This window comes from Triturus cristatus, chromosome 6, assembly GCF_964204655.1.
Source record: "Triturus cristatus chromosome 6, aTriCri1.1, whole genome shotgun sequence".
Taxonomy (NCBI): domain Eukaryota; kingdom Metazoa; phylum Chordata; class Amphibia; order Caudata; family Salamandridae; genus Triturus; species Triturus cristatus.
Window position 1 is genome coordinate 1914373753 of NC_140589.1, and position 18534 is coordinate 1914392286.

Here is an 18534-nt window from a genome sequence, read left to right on the forward strand (position 1 = left end):
ACCTTGGGGTCCACTTCTTTGTCGTGGTTGCCAGGGGGAGCAGGTGCAGTCCTTTAGATATCCTCACAGGTCTCAAACAGCAGGTGCAGTCCTTTATCTGCTCTTCCAATGGCCCAGAAAGTGTTCTAAGGAGGGTACCTTGGGGGTGCCACATTTATGCCTGGCACCAGTTGGTGGGTCTGGGCGGCTCCTGGATACTCCCTAAACAATGGGATAAACGTTTCTGGGGGCACCTCCAGCCACACTTATAGTAGTTCCTTTTTGCTTTGCTGCAAGCAGGCCCAAAATACCATGTGCTGGGGCAATGACCAGATGGACCAAGCCTTTAGCCACACTAAATTTGGGGTATGATAGTTGGGGGTATGTTTGGAAGGGTACTATGGAAAGCACTTGTGTCCTTCCATATTTAACCCTACAGTCTAGTTTGAACCAGTCCCTGGACACACAATAAAACAGGAGACCGACGTCTGGTAGGACAAAAGCAGAGTCTGTCAGAAACCAGAGTTGTGTTCTGAGCCTGTTTAATCCCTGTCAAGGATGCCAAAGTATTAGATGTGCCCCAGACAGACCTGTCAGGCAGGAGTTGACACTTGTGGGCCAACGGGAGGGGGAGTAGCCCCCACCCTGAAGGTCTAGTTGAGCTCAGATGAGTCCTCCATGCCCATCAGGTCAACCTGTCAATCAAAATGATATATTGTGGAGCTTCTGGTAGGAAGTTCACATCTCATTAAGGTCAAGCACTTGATTGACAGCTGCGAGAGAGTTATTGTAAAATAGCCCCCAGCAGCATCAAGCAGAGAGAGGTAATTTACTAAAAGTTACTTTTGAAGATTTATTAAACATCCCACCTCTCTATGTTAAAGAATCATTACATTATTTTGCTAGCAAGTCCCAAGCTACAGAATTCACATTCTAATTTTACTCTAGTTTTCCTCATAGGATATACAGAGCCTTCCACAGTGAAAATTGCTTTTGAGGGCTTGTCACTGCAGGGACAAGGTAACATTACATTTCTTTATGTCCCACATTTTTAAACACCATACTTCCTGCCTTGGGGGCTACAAGGTCTACGTAGGTATGACTTATTAATATTTGAAAGTAAGGTTTTCACCTGTCAAAAAGGATATTTGGACAGCTTAGGTTGCAGGTCTATACGGCAGCCATCCAGCTACAATGGTATGCCTAAAGCCATGTTTTCCTTGGCACACTAATGGATGGTACAAACAAAATCTGCAGTCCACAGGTGATGTAAGAAATTGAATTATTGGTTGGGCTGGAGGTTGCAGCCCTACTCCGGTGATGCAGCGCGGAATATAAAAATCTGCCTTCTAGTCACAGACCAAAGATCGCACTACCACATGCAATCAATACATTCATTGGTGGGGCCCATAACACCAACATTCATACTTCATTGGTCTGTTCACACGGGAGATGATTATTCCAAGCGCTGGCATGAAAGGAATTTTCCTAACTTCAAAGGAACCGTAGATCTATACCACTATATCTTACCATATTCTAATATCCCTTCCATGCTATGGGACGGATTTATTAGTTGCGGGGTTGAGATTAATAATATCCTAATTATCTTAGAAATCAAACAATTCTCTTTAATAAACGACACAACCCATTTATGATCAATAATAGAAACATTTATCTAAATTAATATGACCTGGAAAGAAATGTTATGCAAACAATTTGAAATAACCATATTTACCTATTCTGGCTAAAGACGTCCTCTAAGTCAGTCAGATTGCCTTGCAGTACGCTACAGTCCCAACGAAGAGATAGGGACCATAGGAACGTACCCGTCAATCTATGCCCATTCAATTATTTCAGTTTGTCAGGAAATTGGGCAGCAAATCAGTTCATCAGAGTTTCGGGAAAACAGCTGTCCTGCAGTGTCACCGTCTTCTCCGTCAGCATAACGTCAGGAAATCAAGAAGGCAATCAGAAAGCGATGGCCACGACCCTCTCCATTCTACTCTTTTTATACTAAAAAATCATTGATACATGTAACAAGTTATGGGCAAGAATCCTTCCGATTGGTGGGTTTGGTATATTTCTTTAGGTTTCCCACAGGCATCTTGTCATGAGGTCATTACACAGGTAAAATCCGGTTCTGAGCAAAAATCTATTGTTCTTTTCGACTTGGCTGATGTCCTGGAGAGGCCTTGATGGGCACAGTCTGTCTAAGGTCGCACAAAGGCCACAGTAGCTTGCCGTTGGCGCAGGCGCACTTCAATCAGGACCATGCGAAGTCGCTCATGTTTTGTCAACTATGAATGGCAGCCATTTTTGGTAGGCCAGAATGGCCAACTTAAGCAAAAGAAACACAAAAACGTAATTAATAGATGGAAATAATTAATAAAATGTTATTCCCTCGCTAAAACCCATATGTGTGTATTTATCTAGCAAAAAGCAACACTCATTGCGGTTTATACTCACTTTATATAGCACAATTCACCAACACGCCACAAAAGCAACATATAACATGCTAATTCTAATAATCTATCGTTAGTAGGCGTACATATTTTAGTTTACGTATTAATTAGGCCATGCAAATGCAGTTCCCACGTGTATTTCATATATTAGTAGGGTTGATTTAATAAGTCACTTCAAACAAATAATACAATTATAATTAATTAATTATTCTAATTAGTATAACATGCAAATGGAGAGGGTATACAAATAATTTTGTATTTTACCCGCTCCATCAATCCCGCCTTGGGTGATTTTATCACCACAAACTATCCAAATTTTTGTTTAGTTTTATCAGGAAATGTGTTTTTGCTCTCACTCAAAATTCAGTTTCCTCATATTCTTCCCTTTTGCCTTTTTGTACATATTCTCTTTCCACTCTTCTTAAGATATCTCTTCTAGATCTCTCTCTTGATCCTTCTCTTTTCTGTTTGATTTTTCTCTTTTTTGTTCTGATTTTAGTTTTCTTATTTTTACAACACAAACAACCTATCTTAACACTAATATTATTGAGATTATACATGTTATTGGAAACAAAATTCTACCTACGAATGTACTACCTACCTCAACTAAGAAATCTTTAATAGCTGATACCTTTTTACCAATTCTCTGCCAGACATTTTCAACCTCCAGTGGTACAATTTCATTATGCAATTCAGTAATATTTTTAATATAGACCTTCAGATCTTTACTTTCGTCTGGAATGTAAGTGCAACAATGTTGAACTTTCAGCATTCCACAGACTCCACCCTCTTTTGCCAATAAGATATCAAGGGCAAGTCGATTTTGCATTACCATAGGACGCATGGCAACCATTTCAGTGTTTACCAATAAGAATCCTCCAGCGGTGCTTGTTGACAAGCGATCCACTACAGTTGATAATTTTCTAATTTTGTTTGCATTCAGAGATATTCCCACTGCTGATATCAATGCTCCAAAAATGTCACCTATAATTTCTGTCCAAGATTCTCTCTTTCTTCGTACTATATGATTACCTAAAACATGTTCCCCATCTTCTCCTCTATCCATATGAAATATTTTTGGAAAGACCAGGCCTGCGTAACATGTGCCATACCAATGGTCTGGCAAACGATAATATGCCCTGTTCCCACAAATAAAATATAGTCCAGGAAATACTGGATCTTTTCCACCTTTAAATCCCCATCCACCCATGATTCGGTATGTATCATGGCAATCACTGTTACCTAAAAAGTAATTATCATTGGCAGTTTGATTCCTCCTTATGCAAAGTTTTCCTTTCTGGGGTCTATCTAAAGCTATGGTTGGTGTTGATTCTCCCTTCATTAAATGTTTCTCCATTTCTATGTCCCAAGCTGTTTTCTCTACCCTTCCTTCTGCTGCTTTTCTGTGCATTTTATGTCTTCTCTCTTCGACCATATCCAAAAATGTCTTTTCTTCTTTCTGCAAACTACAAGTTAGATTATTTTTTTAATACAGCTTCTAGTGGTAATTCATTAGTCTCTAAGAAAAATTCACCTAATACTTTAGCAGGTTTTACCCTATTTAATTTATTGTTGGCAGGTACTAGCGAGAAAATGTTATCTATATCTGAATAATAGTATTCTAATTTTCCTGTTTGATAAAACAAACTAGCTGTCACACTACATGTTATTCCATACGTTGCTGGAAGATGATGATAAGTCACTCCCTCTGCAACAGAAGCTGGTAACTGCATGCAGACGTAGCAGTTTCTTACATCAATTGTTTTTACATATTCATACAATAACTTTGAAAATACATTGTTAGAAAAATCATTTAGAGACCTATCTTTGTGCAGATAATTTCTATTTGTTGCTGTCGGTACTACCTTTGGAATTTTCCCTACTATGGTTTTATTGTCATTATGTCCTGCTAATGTATCTATAGTAACTTTGAAAGATATTACAAGAGCAAGTATGCTCCATAGAAGCATTAGTAATCCTGTACAACAACAACACACTTTACACCATCTTCTCATGAAGGTACATCTACCTTTACTACTCTCTATGTTAGCCATTTTCTAAAATGAACCGTGTCTTTTGGCTTAGCCTCTTCTATTCCACAACTAGTTTTCTAACCAGGGTTTCTGAACCTAGGAGATTCTACCAGTTTTAATTTTCTTTTATTTTATTGTTTTTTCATCAGCAGCTTTCTTAGTTTAATCAGTTTGGCATTTCATCGTTCTTTGCCTTTTCTTCGTAATCGGGATACAGAATTTCCTGAACTTCCGTATCTTCTTCTCCAATATCGGATAAAAGAACTCTCAGGATTTCTGATTCTTCCTCTTCTTCTTCTTTAACCACTTTTAGTACAGTCTCCTCTGGATTTCCTTGACTATCTGCCTCTTCTTCTTTATCAGGCAGAGCCACATACGTCCATTCCGGTGACTTATACTTCTGGTTTGGTTTCTTTGTTCTTCTACTTTCTCTAGTTATATTTGTTTCTTCTTCTTTTGATCTCTCCTGACTTGTTATTTCATTCACTTGTTCAGCTCTTTGTGGATTTGCTCGAGTTAGTCGATATCGCAATCTCTTTATTTTGTTTGGCCAAACTTAATCTTTTGCAGTTCTTTTCAATTTTCCTCCTTTGTCATTCTTCTCATTTCTCCAAGCTTTTTTTCTTAAAACTCGGCCTTCTGGTATTTCGTTTTCACTTTCTTCGGATTCTGTCTCAACTTGCTTTTTCTTTCCTACAACCTCTTTTTCCGCCACTTTTTTTGATTTCCCTACTTCTGTCCCTCCTCGGGTCTCCGGCACGCAATCTTCCTGCTGACTATTTGTCCCTTCACCTAACTGGATGTTGCAGTTCCCTACACCTCCACGGGGGTCTTCCGCAGAAATCTGTCCCTCTCTCTCTGTACCTGTCTCTTGTTCATCTAAATTAGATGTTTCAGGTGGAATTTCTCTCAATCTTTCATCTGGAACTTCCTTTTCACTTATTCCTCTTATCGTTTCCTCCTTATCTTTTTCTTTGATCTTCTTCTGTTCTTTCCTAGAGTCTTTCTTTCTTTGTTCGCCTTCAGAATCCGAGCTAGTATCGGAGATCTGCAGTCTCCTCCTCAGAGAGATGCTTCTGGGGATCAGTGATGAATTTTTCTCTGTTCGCCCCTTTCAGAGTTTTCTCCTGTTTTTGGTTCTCCGTCATCTGACCCAGTACTCGATTCTGATTCATCAAAGTACTCTTTTCCTGTGCTCTCCACTGGATTCGGAACTCTCAGAGTATGACTTGCATGTATCCAGTTTTTCAGTCCAGCACACTTCACTGCTGTGGTCGTTGTCAAGATGACTTGTCTTGGTTTTCCCCACCTCGGGACCAAACAGTTTCTCCTTCTGTGGACTTTTATCCTTACCCAGTCCCCTGGGCTTAGATCATGAGCTGGTTTCCTTTCAAGGGTGGTGGCACCCGCTCCAACCTGATGAAACACAGAATGGACTGCGTCAGCCAGGCCTTTACAGTACTCCAACACCATGTCATCAGTTATTGTCATCAACTTGTTGACTAGAATAAACACATGCCTCATCGCGCGTCCCATGATAATTTCATGAGGACTCAACCCTGTGGTTCTATCTGGAATAGACCTGATGGTCATCAACACCAGAGGCAAGACATCGGGCCATTTCATACCTGTGGCTAAACACATTTTCCCTATTCTGTTTTTGATAGTACCATTCATTTGTTCAACCACACCGGAAGCTTCTAGTTGATAGGCACAGTGTAATTTTTGTTGTACATTCAATGCTTCACTAATCAATTTTATGATTTCATTGTGGAAGTGTCCTCCACGGTCTGATTCAATTGTGACTGGAAACCCAAATCTAGGGATGAACTCCCTCAAAAGTAGTTTTGCCACTGTCATGCCATCATTTCTTCTTGTTGGGAATGCTTCCACCCACCTGGAGAACAAGCAAACCATGACTAACACATACCTCAATCTGTTGCAAGGAGGCATTTCAATGAAATCTACTTGCATTCTCGGCCTATTGTTCCTAGGCTCACTACTGTTTTTCTTCCAGGATTATGTATGTATAAAAAAAAATATAAAATATTTATAGAGCGCACTGCAACCCTACGGGCATCCTGGCGCTGACGACACAGTGAGGGGAGGGAGGAGAAAAAAGGGGTTAGGCTCTGGGAAAGAGCCAGGTCTTGAGCTGCCTACGGAATGCTGTCAATTCCTGGATCTGTCGGAGCTCCATAGGGAGACTGTTCCAGAGACGGGCTGCCGCAGCACTGAAGGCACGTCCCCCCAAGGTAGATCTCTTTATCTTGGGGGTAGTGGCCAATCTGGCTGCTGAAGAGCGCAAACTGCGCGTGGGAGTGTACCAGCTGAAGAGATTTTGTAGCGGTCTAGGACCAAGGCCATGCAGAGCCGTAAAAACTATGCACAGAGATTTAAACAGAATTCTCTGTTGCACCGGAAGCCAGTGGAGATCAGATAGTGCCCTGGATCTGGATGAAATACGATGTCTCGAAAGGGCGAGTTTTGCCGCAGCTGACTGAATGCGTTGGAGACGCTGGATCAGGTATCCCGGGGACTCGAGCATCAAGGCATTACAATAATCAAGCCGGCTGAGAATTGTGCAGCGAACCACTGTACCTTTAACATGGGGGGGGAGCAATGGTAGGAGTCTACGTAGGCCTCTCATGATCATGTGGCAGTTGGAGGCCACCTTGTTGATATGAGACTCCAAACTCAGCTTCTCATTGAAGCATACCCCCAGGTTACGCACAGTTTTCACAGGAACCAAGGGAGTATCCAAGGGGAAGGGCCAAAAATTAGAAGGTAAAACTTGTGGCACCTTGCCCACTGAGCAGTGTAGAATCTCAGTCTTGGCACTGTTGAACTGCAGGGCGTTAGATCTCAGCCATGAGGTCATTTCACGCATGCAATTGTGAAAGAGAGTTAAAGAGTCCTCCTGGTCATCTTCCAGGGAAACAATCAGCTGCGTGTCGTCAGCATAGTTGACAGCCATGATGTTACTAGAGTTGATAAGTTTAACTAGTGGTTGCATATAAACGTTAAACAAAATCGGGCTGATAGACGAGCCCTGAGGGACACCATGTTTGATGGGCAGGAAATCTGATTGGTACGGGGGCAGAGTCACTGCCTGCCTAATTGCTGACATATTAGGCATTTTTGACAAAGACTCTCTGCCACTAGTCTGAATTTTGGATTGTACCAGGTCTGCTTAAATGACCTGGTAGACATCATGCTATCAGGCATAACTGGTCTTCCATCTCTGTAAACCCACACATGACCTTCTTCTCTTGGGGCACATCCTGCTTTTATCCATTGTCTCATTTCCACATCTCCTGTTTCCTCCTGCAATTGCCTCACTTCTTCCCATGTTCCTACAATGTTAGTGAACATTAAAGAGCAAGAAGACGTTTCCCTTTCCTTAGCCCGATTGATAGAATTCTGATTTCTTGCACAGTACTGTGCAATGTCATTGGCATACCTGTTCCCGATAGAGATATAATCACTACCATGACCATGGGCTGCACATTTTACAACAGCCAATTGCTTAGGCAGCTGTATCGCCTCAATCAATTTCCCAACCACTTCCGCATTCTTAATGGGAGTTCCACTTGGGGTTAGGAAACCTCTTTGTAGTCATAACTGGCCAAAATCATGGACCACTCCGAAACCATATTGGCTGTCAGTAATCACAGTCGCTCTCACACTCTTCCCAATTTTACATGCTCTGGTTAAAGCCACTAATTCTGCCACTTGAGCCGATCTTACCCCTTTCAGGTATGATGCTTCCAGAACTGATGCAACTGTACATACTGCGTATGCTGCACTCAGCACTCCTTCTGTCCTCAAACATGACCCATCCACAAACATCACAAAATCACTTCCGGGCAAAGGCACATCTTTTATGTCTGGTCGTGGTTTTGTGCAAAAGCCAAGTACATCCAGACAGTCATGATCCACTTCATCTCTGACTTCCACTCTCTCCGCATCCGGTAATAAAATTGCAGGATTCACATTCAAACATCTCACAAGGCTTACGTTTGTTGCACCTAATATGACCTTTTCATACTTAGTCAGCCGACTATGTGTCATATATTGACTACGACTCCTTGTCAAAAGAATCGCCACATCATGAGGCACATACACTTTCAATGGGTACCCCATTACAATTACTTCACTCTATTCCAAGCTTCGACATGTAGCAGCTAATGCTTTCAGACACCCAGGTAAGGCTACAGCTACTGGGTCAAGCATAGATGAAAAATATGCAATTGGTCTTCTCAGTTTCCCATGTTTCTGTATCAACACAGAGAGTGCACATCCATTTCTCTCACTGCAGTACAATTCAAACTCTTTCTCATAGTCAGGCATGCCTAAGGCAGGTGCTTCACACAGACCATCTCTCAGTTGTTTAAATGCTGCCAATTCTTCCTTGTTTAACTCAAGAGGATCTTTCACATCACTTCTTGTCAGTCGTACCAAAGGTTCTGCAATCAGGGAAAAGTTACTTATCCACTGACGGCAGTACTCCACCATTCCCAGAAACATTCTCACCTCTCTGTGAGTCATGGGGGCTCTCATTCCTTTTATTATTCTGATTCTGTCTATTGTTATTTTCCTCAGTCCTTTCTCAATGTTGTGTCCTAGATACTGCACTTCCTTTTTGCAAAACTGTAATTTGGATGGTGATACTTTCAATCCTCCATCGGCTAAATGATTCAATAGTGCTATAGTGTCAACCTCACAAGCTTCACGTGTCTTCGACGCCACAAGGAGGTCGTCGATATGTTGTACTAACACTGAATTTTCAGGCATTTGTAGACTTTCCAAAGACTTTTTCAATAGCTGATTAAATATTGAGGGGCTCTCTGTATACCCCTGTGGAATTCGGCACCATGCCAAAATACGGTCTCCAAACCGAAATGCAAAAATCTGCTGACTGTCATGGTGCAATGGGATAGAAAAGAAAGCATGGCACAGATCATTTACTGTGTACCATTCTGCATCATGAGGAATCTGATACAAAATCACTGATGGATTTGGCACATAGGACAGCATGGCACAACAAGCTTGTTTACTTTTCTCAGATCCTGTACTATTCTAAACTTCCCATTAGGCTTCTTCAGTCCCATTATGGGTGAGTTACATGGACTGCTCATTATTGCTCTCAGAATTCCTTGCTTGATCATTTTTGCTATTATTGGAGTCCCTCCTTCAATAATTTCTGGTGTCAATTTATATTGAGGGACATTGGGATAGCTTATTCCTTCTTTTACTGTTATTTTTATTGGATCCACATTTCTTATTAGTCCTACATCTTCTCCAGTGAAATCCCAAACTTCTGCTTTCACAGAATTTTTCAATTCTTTAGGTAATTCATCTGGGTTGAATACAGCATAGGTTCCAACCGTATCATTTTCTCTATTGGCTAATGTCATTTTATATAGTACATCATCATCTGGGGTTTCAAATGCTATTCCATCGGGAGTACAAAATATAGTGCAGTTCATTTTGCACAACAGGTCTCTTCCCAATAGATTCACTGGACTAGTGTCGCACACGACAAAGCGGTGCATTTCTGAGAATTTCCCTATACTGACTTTCACTGGTTCTGTAAGGTAAGTCTTAATCTGTCTGTTGGACACACCAACTACTTGGATTGACTCATCCGAGAGAGGAAGATTCTTAACATCAGCTGATCTAACAGTTGATCGAGTAGCACCAGTGTCAACTAGAAAAGTAATATTTTCATCATTAACTTTCCCATCCACAAATGGTCCTGTCTGGTCTACTTCTAGAGTTGCGCCAAGTACGCACTCTTCTTCCTCCCTTCGGCACCGTCAATAACTTTCTTCTGTATCGCTTTCATCGCGTTGCAGCCAATACTGCGAAACAGCGCGTGCGTGTTGCTGCTTATTTACCTGTTCTTCATCATAGAATCCCGTTTCATTACTATACTTCTGTGTGTTTCTGCTCTGTGGAAAGGGCGGTTTTGGCACCTGATTCTGTGGTGTAACAACCTGCTGCTGTTGCTGCAGTTGACCACTCACCTCACTCTGCACCTGTGGATTCATAAGGAATTTCCATTATTAGCACTTGGGGGGTATTTACACTCCGATTTCCAATGCCCTAGCCTACCGCAATTATAACATGGGAACTTCTTTTTGGCTCCTTCTATATTAAAATTTCCTTTTCTTTTTCCAGAACTACATTTTTGTTTTGTCCCTGGGTTATTTGTTTGTTCTAGTAATTGAGCTTCCTGCCTCTCTGCTACCTTTACTTGAGCCCACATAGCCTTTTCTTTTAATTTCCGTTGTTTGGCTTCAATTTCATCACTAAAATACTTAGCATGTCTCAGTACTTCATCTATTTTCTTATTTTGCCAATCAACTGTATGCTGTTTTATCATTTCGCCTATCTCTGGACGTAAACCATATACAAACCTGTATACAAAATGACTCAAATCCTTTTCACTCAAATTCTCATCTCCACTAAATTGTTTAAAAGCCAGAATTAATCTTTCATAATAAGCATGTACTGACTCCTTACTTTCTTGATGTGTCCAGTCAATTTTTACCCAATCTGTCTCTTTAGGAGGTACTTTGTTTTTCAAAAACACCATAACCTGTTCATATTTCTTCATTACTTCAGGATCTGGAGCTCCTGTTTTTGGATCTCTAGGGTATTTTTGAGTTGCCAATTTATCATTAGCTTGCACTCTGTCCACAAGTCTGCTGGTACTATTATGTCAAACAGACTATTCAGATCTATCCACAGTACTTTGGACAATCTCACAAATCTGTCCACCTGTCTAAACCACTCGACGGGCTTTTCGCGTAGTCGAGGGAAATCATTGGTAAAAGACAAAATGTCCTGTCTTGTCCATGGAACATGTACATATCCTCCTCCTGGAATCTCTCTCATTGGGTATTCTGTCGCTACCCTTTCCTTTTCCCTCACAGGAAATGCTGTAATCATTTTGTCAGAAGTCTCATCACGTTTTCGGTACCACCTACTTTTCCATTTTTCCACATCTGCCACTTTCTCAACAAGACAATTATATCCTTAATCTGACTTATTCGTCCTGTGGTATTTAAGTTTTCAATGTCCTTCTCAGTGAAATCAACTCGATAGGGTTTTTGCAATACTTTCACCTTTTCAAGGTCTATTCCCATCTCGTTTGCTACTTCTCCTAACCTTTCATGTAGATTTTTTGCTCTCCATGTTACACTTTTGCATAGAAATAATAATTCCTCATCCTGGTAAGTCTTTAACTTGTCTGTAGGGATAGTTCCTACAATTAATTCTTCTAGTATCATTCGTAATTTGGCCACATCTATTGACTGGGATTCCTTATCTTTCTTCTGTAAGCCTTTTAACCATTCACTCAGTTCATCTGCAGATAGTCCTACTTGATTCTCTGTGCTTTCCTGTTCCAAATTCTTTTGTGGTTCTAACAATGATTTTTCTATCGCTCTATCCTTTTCAGAATAATTTGGGCTTACAAACGGATTGTTCGAGACAGTTGGTTCAATCATACTTATTGTCTGTCTCCATGCATTTTCTTTCTGACTTGGTTTTTGCCGTTCAGTCTGTGCATGACTCTTATAAGGGACTGTTAAACAATGTTCGCTATCTTTTTGTTTATCAAATATAGGCACTACTGGACCTATCGTTACAGGAACTGTTACTGCTTCTAAATTTTTAGTCAATTCTCTTATTTTCTCTGTCAATTCTAGGGTTGTTTTTGCTAATTCTGCTGAGTTTTCACCATTTGCCCTATTCTCTAGCGATCTCTTTATATTTCTAATGGAACTACTCTTCTCTAATTCTGGTGTCACTGCTTCAGTCTTAATAATTCGTAAGGTTTCTCTCATTGGGGCACTTGGTGTCAACATTTCTGGTTCTGGTCGGTACGGTGGTGGATTTTTATAAAATACATCATCTAGAACATCATCTTCAGATTTCTTCGCTCCATATTCTCTGCTCTCTACATTGTGTCTTTTCTCAGTACACTTTCGTCCTTCATTCTCTCCTGTAGTTCTTACGGGAAATAACCCTTCAGTCATATTAGCATTCCGCCACCTTTTCATTCGATCATCATGCGTCTCCTGTCCATCCGGTCTACCAAACATGAACCTGTAACTTCTACCACTTCTCTGTCTCTCTCGTTCATGCATTTCATCTTCCCATTCTGTCAATGCCTCAAATTGCGTTGGTCTAGGTCTTGGCTCTAAAGCCATCATTTTATCTCTCAGGTTTCTCAGAACTGCTAAACTAAATGAACCATGTTCTGGGAAAGCCAAGATTCCGTCGTCCTTGGTATACCTAACCCAATTATGCAACCAGATACAGGTATGATATCCGTATTTAGCAGCCATAAAGGATGCAGGGGTTTTCGGTGGAGGAAGTAACTGTCCTTCCCTAGTCACAATCGGTTTATCCTTTCTAAACCACTTCTTGATTCTACTGAACCATGTTTTCTTCTTTTCTGGCGGTTCGTAATACATTTTCCTGCCTTTGGTGTATTGCTAGTTTCTCCTTGCAATCGTACACTGTCTTGTCCAATCACAGCGCGACTCACACCAACAAACCAACCAGGAGCGTCTACGTCACTCTATGTTTCCCCAATCCTAGCGCGGCTCACACTAACGCACCAATTAGGAGCATCTACGTCACCCTGTATTTCTCCAATCCTAGTGCGGCTCACACTAACGCACCAATTAGGAGCGTTTACGCCTCCAGAGTGCTAGCCAATCCCAGCGCGGTCTTTCTGACGTCAGCAGCGGTTGCTCCTGCTCCTGTTTCTACTGACCCCTCCTTTACAAAATTTCTCGATAAGTTTCATAAACTTTCCAAATTTACAATTCTGTTAGTAACTACATAGAAACATCGCCATTGTCCGCTTCGCTAACCAAAGATCAGCAAAAAGACCTTTTTCACAAGAATTCCGTCTTTCCTGAGAGCAGCGCTTACCCTACTACGGAATCGTTACTTCCGTTGATGAAGTAGCACATCCCTCTACTTCACCCTTCTAACAAGCATCAGCGAACCGCTTCTCTAGAATTAAGACACCTAGTTGGAGACCCAATGCTCCTGAGAAATAAAACCAGAGTTTCGCAATTAACCGGAATGCCTTTCCATTCACACACTTTCACACGGGAAAAAGTAGTACTTTCACACAGGATTCTGTCTTTCCCGAGAACAGCGAACAGTCTGTTCTGCTACAGAATTATAACATTTGTTAATAAAGTAGCGCTTCCCTCTGCTTTACACTTCTAGCAAGCTCAGAGAACACCTGCTACCTTTGCAGTGATAAGCGTTATCAGAGTACCTTCTGGCCTCCTGGTACCTAAGACCAAAATCTCACAGGTAACCTTTGCTGTCATACACACGTCTTTCATACAGAAAATGTCTCTAATGGCAACACACAACGATGCTACCAAATTGAACCCAATGCGCCGCGCAACTTCACTTGTCACACGTTTCTCCCGCGTACCTACGGGCAACAACAATGCCGTCTTTCCCGAGAGCAGCGCTTACCTCTGCTCTACTACGCAACCGTTACAAACTTCCGACTTCCTACGTCCCAGAAGCCGTGCAAACAACATGAAACGCGACGTGAGTCAACATAGAATGTTAGTACATAAATCAATCAATCAATAATCAATAACCCATAAGCAATGTACAAGCTATAATCATCAAACCCCGACAATAATAAACCATAACTCTGCTACCAGAAAAACTGAAGCAGCGCGGAATATAAAAATCTGCCTTCTAGTCACAGACCAAAGATCGCACTACCACATTCAATCAATACATTCATTGGTGGGGCCCATAACACCAGCATTCATACTTCATTGGTCTGTTCACCCGGGAGATGATTATTCCAAGCGCTGGCATGAAAGGAATTTTCCTAACTTCAAAGGAACCGTAGATCTATACCACTATATCTTACCATATTCTAATATCCCTTCCATGCTATGGGACAGATCTATTAGTTGCGGGGTTGAGATTAATAATATCCTAATTATCTTAGAAATCAAACAATTCTTTTTAATAAACGACACAACCCATTTATGATCAATAATAGAAACATTTATCTAAATTAATATGACCTGGAAAGAAATGTTATGCAAACAATTTGAAATGACCATATTTACCTATTCTGGCTAAAGTCGTCCTCTAAGTTAGTCAGATTGCCTTGCAGTACGCTACAGTCCCAACGAAGAGATAGGGACCATAGGAACGTACCCTTCAATCTATGCCTATTCAATTATTTCAGTTCGTCAGGAAATTGGGCAGCAAATCAGTTCATCAGAGTTTCGGGAAAACAGCTGTCCTGCAGTGTCACCGTCTTCTCCGTCAGCATAACGTCAGGAAATCAAGAAGGCAATCAGAAAGCGATGGCCATGACCCTCTCTATTCTACTCTTTTTATACTAAAAAATCATTGATACATGTAACAAGTTATGGGCAAGAATCCTTCCGATTGGTGGGTTTGGAATATTTCTTTAGGTTTCCCACAGGCATCTTGTCATGAGGTCATGACACGGGTAAAATCCGGTTCTGAGCAAAAGTCTATTGTCCTTTTCGACTTGGCTGATGTCCCGGAGAGGCCTTGATGGGCACAGTCTGTCTAAGGCCGCACAAAGGCCACAGTAGCTTGCCGTTGGCGCAGGCGCACTTCAATCAGGACCATGCGAAGTCGCTCATGTCTCGCCAACTATGAATGGCAGCCATTTTCGGTAGGCCAGAATGGCCAACTTAAGCAAAAGAAACACAAAAACGTAATTAATAGATGGAAATAATTAATAAAATGTTATTCCCTCGCTAAAACCCATATGTGTGTATTTATCTAGCAAAAAGCAACACTCATTGCGGTTTATACTCACTTTATATAGCACAATTCACCAACATGCCACAAAAGCAACATATAACATGCTAATTCTAATAATCTATCGTTAGTAGGCGTACATATTTTAGTTTACGTATTAATTAGGCCATGCAAATGCAGTTCCCACGTGTATTTCATATATTAGTAAGGTTGATTTAATAAGTCACTTCAAACAATTAATACAATTATAATTAATTAATTATTCTAATTAGTATAACATGCAAATGGAGAGGGTATACCATTTTTTTTGTATTTTACCCGCTCCATCACCGGCAACAAGCACAATCCTTTTTCAGGGTAAACGACAAAGTCACTAAATTCACTGGTGCTTAACTCTCTGGTAGCGTACCACAAATGGAGTCAGGCTTAACTTAGAGGCAATATGTAAAGTATTTTTGTAGCATACAAAAAGTAATAAAGTTAGAACACAAAACTAGAAAAATCCCAAACCAATTTAGAAAAATAGAGTACATTTCAACAAACAAAATGCTATTGGAATGAAAAAAAATCTAATCCATAGAACCAGAGATAATCGATTTGAAATGTTTAGGTAAGTAAGGCACCTAAAAGAACAAAGCCCCACTCGCAGTCATCTGGTCGTGCTAGACGGGGGGGGGGGGGGTGGGGGGGGAGTCACAAGTTAAGGCCGACCATGCTGGAGCACAGGCCCAATGCATGGACCAGGTTAGTTCTGCTGAAAAAGAATCCTTCTTAATGTCCGGCTCAAGAGTCTAATTTGCTGCGAAGTAGGCCACAAGGAGCAGGGAGAGCACCACGGATGGTGGTTGCTGTTGTCACTGTAGCCTGAACAAACCAGTCGGGCGTCATGGAGCATCATTGCTAGAGCTTTGCGTTTGCAATTAATGCGGTCTGTCATCGCTGTAGTGCAAAGTGTCGATTCTGGCATTGCCGTTCGTCACTGGCAGTTCCTGTAGTGCGAAGAGTCTGGTACACCAGAGCTTGGCGTTGATGGTCATTTTGAGCTGCAGAATCTCAGCGTGAACCGGTCCATTCGCAGACGGGAAAAGCCCAAAACTTTAGAATTTTTCTTTTTCTTAAATAACCTGTGGAGACAATTCCTGGGGATCAGGGACTTACTCTCGCAGAGGCCAGCAAGGCTGGGGCAGGTGCAGTTTCAGGGAGGCCTCTGGAGCTTGCTGTCCCCTGTATCTTAGAACAGGAGATCATCCAATTAACCTGTTCGCTCCGGTTAGCCTGGGATGAAGGGAGCAGGTCTGGACTTCCACCTCAGAGAGCAGGGCATGCCTCCTGCAGCATGACAGTCCTCGGGGGAACAAGGCAGGCCTCAAGCAGCACAACAGTCCTCGGGGGAACAAGGCAAGGCACAAGCAGCAGGGCAGTCCCCTGGGAAACAAGGCAGGCCTCATGCAGCAGGGCAGTCCCCTGGGAAACAAGGCAGGCCTCATGCAGCAGGGCAGTCCTCTGGTAGCAGCAGGGCAGTCCTCTGGTAGCAGCAGGGCAGTCCTCTGGGGAACAAGGCAAGGCTCAAGCAGCAGGGCAGTCCTCTGGTAGCAGCAGGGCAGTCCTCTGGGGAACAAGGCAAGGTTCAAGCAGCAGGGCAGTCCTCTGGTAGCAGCAGGGCAGTCCTCTGGGGAACAAGGCAAGGTTCAAGCAGCAGGGCAGTCCTCTGGGGAACAAGGCAAGGCTCAAGCAGCAGGGCAGTCCTCTGGGGAAGAAGGCAAGGCTCAAGCAGCAGGGCAGTCCTCTGGTAGCAGCAGGGCAGTCCTCTGGGGAACAAGGCAAGGCTCAAGCAGCAGAGCAGTCCTCTGGTAGCAGCAGGGCAGTCCTCTGGGGAACAAGGCAAGGCTCAAGCAGCAGAGCAGTCCTCTGGTAGCAGTAGCGTAGTCCTCTGGGGAACAAGGCAAGGCTCAAGCAGCCGAGCAGTCCTCTGGTAGCAGCAGGGCAGTCCTCTGGGGAACAAGGCAAGGCTCAAGCAGCAGAGCAGTCCTCTGGTAGCAGCAGGGCAGTCCGCTGGGGAACAAGGCAAGGCTCAAGTAGCAGAGCAGTCCTCTGGTAGCACCAGGGCAGTCCTCTGGGGAACAAGGCAAGGCTCAAGCAGCAGAGCAGTCCTCTGGTAGCAGCAGGGCAGTCCTCTGGGAAACAAGGCAAGGTTCAAGCAGCAGGGCAGTCCTCTGGTAGCAGCAGGGCAGTCCGCTGGGGAACAAGGCAAGGCTCAAGTAGCAGAGCAGTCCTCTGGTAGCAGCAGGGCAGTCCTCTGGGGAACAAGGCAAGGCTCAAGCAGCAGAGCAGTCCTCTGGTAGCAGCAGGGCAGTCCTCTGGGAAACAAGGCAAGGCTCAAGCAGCAGGGCAGTCCTCTGGGAAGCAAGGCAGTCCTTCTAGTGTAATGTCCACAGCTCAAAGAGTATATTAAAGAGATGTTCTTGGAGTCCAATATTTATCCCTGGTACCAGCCTTTGAAGTGGGGGGGTTCCCTATACAATACCCACATCTGTTTCTGGAAAAGAGTTTCCCTTCCCCTGTCAAGGCTCCAAGATGTCTGGGGTGACAATATACTAGTGTCAGGTTCTTTTGTGTGTGCAGGAGGTAAGCACTTTAAAGTGTAAGTGGGGAAGGGAATTGCTCCGCCCTAGCCAACCTGGCAGAATGGCCCATCCTGCCAACACATAGTCCACCTATATCTCACTGTGTGGGAGGAATACACAAAGCCCAACAACAGAGCCATTCATAGTCATGTGACCCAGGAGACTTGCAGACGGCACAAATGGTTAGGTCAAGAAAATCCCAAATTGCTAAAATTGATTCTAAACATTACATTTGTACCTTCTTCCAATCAAATTTATCACTTATTAAATGTAATAAGAGTAACTCATTGTTATCCAATGGGAATAATTGGCATCCCAGTAGGGAAAAACAAATTTAGACGTTTTTCATTACAGAGTCATGTAAAACTTAATAAAACATGTCCAACTTTTTGTAAATACAATGCACCCTACCCTATGGGTCTTTAGGGCCTACCATAGGCATGTCTTATATGTATTAAAAAGGGAGGTGTAGGCCTGGCGTAAGGTTCTGTTTGCCCGGTTCAAATGGCAGTTTAAAATCGCAAATATGACCGATAGCTCTAAAGAGCAGGTGCTGAGATGGGTACCTTTGGGGCTCTCCATCAAACATATTATTTGCTTGTCATGTAACTTTTTTTT

At 42.5% G+C, this 18534-nt stretch overlaps 1 protein-coding gene across 1 annotated transcript in view; it reads left to right on the forward strand.

Moving 5' to 3' along the window:
- Nucleotides 1–18534, forward strand: part of LOC146822443 (NACHT, LRR and PYD domains-containing protein 12-like) — a 341354-nt gene that overhangs the window by 47833 nt on the left and 274987 nt on the right. The gene's annotated exons all lie outside the window — the stretch shown is intronic.